Source organism: Paramormyrops kingsleyae, chromosome 9 (assembly GCF_048594095.1).
Source record: "Paramormyrops kingsleyae isolate MSU_618 chromosome 9, PKINGS_0.4, whole genome shotgun sequence".
Lineage (NCBI taxonomy): Eukaryota > Metazoa > Chordata > Actinopteri > Osteoglossiformes > Mormyridae > Paramormyrops > Paramormyrops kingsleyae.
In genome coordinates this window covers 25,026,251-25,032,459 of record NC_132805.1, presented here as the reverse complement: position 1 = coordinate 25,032,459, position 6,209 = coordinate 25,026,251, and the positions used below count along the sequence as shown (strand labels likewise).

Here is a 6,209-nt window from a genome sequence, read left to right as displayed (position 1 = left end):
AGCAGAGAAAGGAAGAGACTGTTTTACCTTCATAAGGATTCAAATAAATCCAAATGTATCCCTGACTCCACATACTCTATGAAGGTTGAGTAGGAGGGATGCAGGGGCAGACACAGTATCACCTCACACGTATTAACCTCTGGAATAGTCTTTGATTCCCATCATTACAAACTGAAACTGAATGGTTGGACGGTGGGGAAACCCAAATACCACCCCTCTCCTGAACACGAATTGACAATCATAGGCTAGCATGCCATTCTGACCTCTTGCAATGAAATGACTCGAAAAGATCAATACGTCGTGTGGGTAAGGATTTATCTTTCGGTGATCCTCCTCCTGAGTCCCCTGAGCGTAATTTTGATTGGTCAAGGTGACTCTTTGGGCGTGCAGGCTCCTAGCTGAAAGAAGGTACCCCAATAGCATACTGCTGAATACTCGCAGCACTGTTCTCAGGCCCCACACTCTCACGTGGCACGTGACGGCAGGGCCTGAGAATTAAATAAAATAACTGAAGTTTGACAGTAATCAGTGTTGAGTGCAGTTGTGAGGTTAACACTGCCTGGTTCTAAATTCTATCCATGATGGTGAAGATGTTTTGCCAATATAGTACACGGTATCAGCAAAGTAAATATTAGCAGAAAAGTATAATACATAATGTCACGTCCACATAACAAATGGATAAGGAACGATAAGCGATGCAGTTTCTTTCAGGAAAATCCCTTTATTCGGGGAAGCACACACGGACCAGGAGCATGATACGGAACAATGACCGGACTGAGGAACATGGGACTAGGGAACACTTACATACAAGAGTAAAAAGAGGGGAAAACACCAGGTAACAATTAGTGATTAACATGAGGGCAGAACACGAGGTAAGACAAGATGACCCTCAGGCGTGGCTATTTTGGAGCCCAAGGGGAGTGAACACGGCGGGCGGGGCTGGACGTGACACATAAGCTTAAAATGTACACTAAGGAAATATTTGGGTGGCAATTTTTTAATGGGCATGAAACATCTGCCTTGCAATTTCTAAGGGCTCCAAGAGAATGTCCATCCCAAAGCACATGCTGTGGTCGAGGGGATCAATTCTTCCACGGTGCCTCAGGTGTCTCTGGAACATCAACTGTCCCTTCGGGATCTAATGGTGTTGGTCCTTCCCAATCAATTCCATAATCTTCCAGATTCCCCTAGATCAGAGCAAAATGTCGTCACAAAAATATTTTGAAGTCTCTCACCTCTCAACTATGACTGAGTAAGATGTACATTTATACAGTAAATGTATAATTGCTCCATGGCACCACATTTGTAGTGTATTTAGTTTTATGTCATATATCCACAGAATGACATAATACAACTTGTCATTGTAAATAAAGATGATTCTTAGACTGACCTGCTCATTGACGGGGTCAGAGATTGGATTGTTGCTCATTAATTGCCCTTCAATCCACAGTTGCTGAGGTGACCTTCCTTGCTCTGTGGAAAGGGAATGGCGATCCTATGCTTGCTTAAAAAGCTGCAAATCTGCATTAATTCGGGGCAGCATCAGATAATGCAAACAAATGAGGTCAAGCTCATTCTCAGGGTTTAAAGCAGCTGTGGGGCAGAATGTTGTTGGAATGCTGTATGGTAGTTCACGGTCACAGCACAGCAAACATCTCTCCAGAGCCTCTCCATTCTCTGATTATGAACACTGCATCCAGTTATGAAACTACTTATTTCTGAGATAGGAAAAGAGAAATGACAACAGAAATGCATGTTGCATTATTTAGAAATAAGACAGATCAACAGAAGTGTGAAATATTTTTCAGTGACTACAATACTCAATTCAAAATAGAGATATAATTTTAAAATACCCCAAAAAGCAACCCACGAGAACCAAACATGGCTCATACTGATCAGTCTGATTTGTGATATTTATCAAAAATGAAACGTGGCCAGTCAGTCATACGTCAGTGTGTATATCAGGCAGATGGTGGGGGGAAAAGTGCTGTTTGTCAAAAACAAAGTGTTTTTGACCACTTGTCTGTGATGTAGCCCATGTATTATCCTGGTATGTGGCCATATAGGTAAATAAAGTGATAATATGTGTACAATTATGCAATAATAGTTAATACAAGACTAATGTATATCTGTGGATTTTTCACAAATCACGTTTTGTCAAAAACAACATGGATATTGTGATTTGGGTATTTCCATTATTAGTAATTAAGCTTTATGTGCAAAAACTGCCTATAAAAACTGCCTTGCCATAGCAGGTAGTACTGCTTGATACACACACTGACCTATGACAGACTGACCACGTTTGATTTGTGAAAAAAAATCACACATCAGACTGGCCAGTATGAGCCTAGTTTGGTCCTTGTGGATCACTTTTTAGGTGTTTTGCTATTATAGATCTCCGGTAATTCTACTTAGCTATGGAGTTTGATTAACTGAAATGTGCAAAAATAAACAAAAAAAATCAGCTAAAATATGTCAGCGATTTTTTTTTCCATAATCGCGCATATCAGTCACTATGGAAGAGGATTAGGGCCACCATGAAAATATTATTTGAATTCTGACTTTAATCTCAGAATTCTGACTTTTTTTATCTGAGATTAAAGTCAGAATTCTGAGATTAAAGTCAGAATTCTGAAAAAAAAGTCAGAATTCAAATAATATTTTCATGGTGGCCCTAATCCTCTTCTGTAAGTCACTGACAGCGGAACTGGACTGTAGAAAAAATTCACAAATCAGACTGGTCAGTATGAGCCTGGTTAGACCTGTTTATATGGTAAATTTTTCATTATTCACTCTTGAACATAAAAAGGCAAAGTATAATATCAGCAGATTTCGGGATAGGGGGGTGACAGCATCTGAATACACAAATCATGAGGAACAAAACGCCACTATTTACTAACATACACGTTACTGTACAGTAGAGATAAATTGAATGGGATCCCTAATCGCTATATATGCAAACTATACCACGGTGATCTGCCGTATATGAAAGCGCGCTATACAAAGAAACTTTGAATTAGTCTACTTCAAACGGCAGGGGTGCTAAGAGTACAATGTAAAGTTGTACAATGTAAGTACAACAACAGAAGTACAATGTAAAGTTGAATTGATGCATACAAATGTTTTGTTGGGTGAGCAATCGACATTGTGACTGTCAAAATAGATTTGTCACAAACGAATGTTTTGTTACGTGCTCAGTCGACGTGGACAGTGTACTAATGACATATTTTTGGCACAAATGGAACGTACAAATGTATATCGACGCATTTTTGGCACTAATGGAGACAAGAGAAGTGCTTCGTAAGGCGTCGATACATCGGCTCAATACTTCGCGATGATGTTTTGAGGTGGTTTGACTATGTAAGCGGTTACTCGTCTGTAGCCGAGTTGCACCTGTCCGATCCCGCCCCTGTGGGCGTGACAAATATTGATATCGACTGCTCACCTGAGGAAACACTTGTCATACTTGTCATCCTAGCATGCCCTGTCGTTGGACTCCTTTATTGCATATTAACGAAATATGTCAACACGTCATTTTGTGTCATATCCTCGTCGTTTGACTGCGTCGTTATGCATGCTGTCATGCCCCGATTGTGCCGTTCCCCTTGTGTGCCACGCCCCCTCATGTACCCCGTGTGGAATCCCCATGTTATCAGCTGTCCCTAGTTGTGTTTAATTAGTCCAGTGAACGTTTCCCCAGTCTGGTCATTGATGTCATTCCGTGTTCCTGAGTGTTTCTATTCCAAATAAACCCCGTGTTCGCCTGACTTCTCCGCCTGCTGTGTCTGCTTCCCCGCTTTGAGCCAAGACACATGTCAGCCGGATGTGTCATCTATGGCATCTATGGAATTTGTAATTGGAATTTGTAATTGGAGTTCATATATTAACAATATGAATTTCATTTATATACAATGCAATTCTTACTAGTAAGAATGATAATTTTTACTAGCAAGAATTGTATTTTTGCTAGTAAAAAAAAAATATTATAGAGCTCTATAATTCAATTTTTACTAATCATATATTCCCGTTGACATCCATGGTATTTTTGGTTCATATATCCTTAATTCAGTTTTTACTAGTAAAAAGTTATATTGTAGAGATCTACAACTCAATTCTTACTAGTAAGAATGATAATTGTATATATCTGTATTTACATTTTGACTAGTGAGAATTCCAGGCCCACATATCCATAATTGAGTTTTCACGAGTAAAAATTTCATTACAGATTTGTAGAGATCTGAAATTACACATATCCAGAATTGTGCTTTGCCTTTTTATTTTCAAAAGTGAATAATAAACTTGACCATATGAACAGGTCCAACCAGGCTCATACTGAACAGTCTGATTTGTGAATTTTTTTCACAGATTTTTGTACATTTCACTTCATTGAACTATATGGCTAAGTCATAGTGCAGGACATCTAATACCAAAACACCCCAAAAAAAAGTTACCTTCAAGGACCAAACTAGGCTTATATTGACCAGTCTGATTTGTGATTTTTTTTCACAAATCAAATGTTATCAGTCAGTCATTGGTCAGTGCGTGCATCAAGCAGGTAGTAGGAAAAGAGGCTGTTTTTACACTTAAACCTTAAGAACAATGAACAGCTCCTGGATCACAATATCCATGTCGTTTTTTGGCAAAACGTGATTTGTGAAAAATTTACATATACAGCTGTAAAAAAAATGAGACCACTGCACAATTTTTTTGTCTCACTCATTTCTCAATTTATGGCTCTGTGTCTGTGAATAATATATTTTCTTCTGCAAACTGCAGCCTGGTTCTTCTCTGTTACTCATTAATGAAGGGCTTCTTCTTTGCTTTATGGGACTTCATGGGACAGTCCTGCTTCTGGGAGCCTGATACAGACTCCCACATATCAGTGCACTTCACACCTGCACCATTTCCCATTCCTTTTGAAGGTTACTTGATTCATTCTCCGATTCATGAGAAACTGTCAGATTAACAGTCATCTCTGGTATTAGAAAGTCGTTTTCACCCTTTACCTGACTGGTTTCTGGTCATTCCCAGTGTCTCCTGCTTCATCTTATTTTTGTGTGCTGCTGTCTTAGAAATTTTCAATGTGGTACCTGCTGCTCAGCGCAGCCTTTTGCCAGCTGAATCATGATAATACCAGGATTAAAAGTGGTCTTGAAATTTTTTCCATGACTGTATATTTGCATACATGTGATCACTTCATTTACGTCTATGGCCACATGCCATGGCAATATATGGGCTACATCACAGACCAGTGGCCAAAACACCCAAATAAGGGACCCACAAGGATGGAACCAAGTTCATAGTGACCAAATGGGGTCAACCAGTTATAGGTGTTTGTATTAGATCTCCTGCGATTCCAATTATCCTGAGAGTTCAATGAATTGAAATGTGAAAAATAAACAAACAAATTGTCACAGCAGGAAGCCAGGGACAACAGGAGACCCAAAATGCAGGAGAACCCTGAACAACCAAAGCCAAATCGCACTACCAAAGTCGTTGTCAGGAGAGTAGACCCAGGAATCCGTCCAACGATGAAGCACGAGACCAGGAACAGGGACGCCAGACAATTTCCACTCCTAAACCTTGTGGACAGCCTTCCCAGAACAGTTGAAGCTGTTATATCTGCAAAGGGTGGGCCAACTCCATATTAAAGGCTATGTATTAAGAATGGGATGTCATTAAACGTCATGTGTGTGTAAATGCAGGTGTCCCAATACTTTTGATAATATAGTGTATATGGGTTTGATATGAGGCAAGGCAACAGCTGGATTTCATACATCCATTTGGTTAATTTTGGTGATACAACCTAATGTGTCTACTTTATGCCAGTGAAAAAAAAACGTTTTTGATACATACAGGTCCTTCTCAAAAAATTAGCATATTGTGATAAAGTTCATTATTTTCTGTAATAGACTGATAAACATTAGACTTTCATATATGTTAGATTCATTACACACAACTGAAGTAGTTCAAGCCTTTTATTGTTTAAATATTGATGATTTTGGCATACAGCTCATGAAAACCCAAAATTCCTATCTCAAAAAATTAGCATATCATGAAAAGGTTCTCTAAACGAGCTATTAACCTAATCATCTGAATCAACTAATTAACTCTAAACACCTGCAAAAGATTCCTGAGGCTTTTAAAAACTCCCAGCCTGGTTCATTACTCAAAACCGCAATCATGGGTAAGACTGTCGACCTGACTGC

The 6,209-nt window shown here is 39.2% G+C and overlaps 1 long non-coding RNA gene across 1 annotated transcript; it reads right to left on the bottom strand.

Moving 5' to 3' along the window:
• Positions 1-1,022: 1,022 nt before the first annotated feature.
• LOC111840411 (uncharacterized) lies at positions 1,023-3,549 on the bottom strand. Its single transcript, XR_011992827.1, has 3 exons — positions 3,446-3,549; positions 1,391-1,718; positions 1,023-1,187 (listed from the first exon to the last, which is right to left on the bottom strand). It is a non-coding gene; the product is annotated as an uncharacterized lncRNA (long non-coding RNA).
• Positions 3,550-6,209: the final 2,660 nt, after the last annotated feature.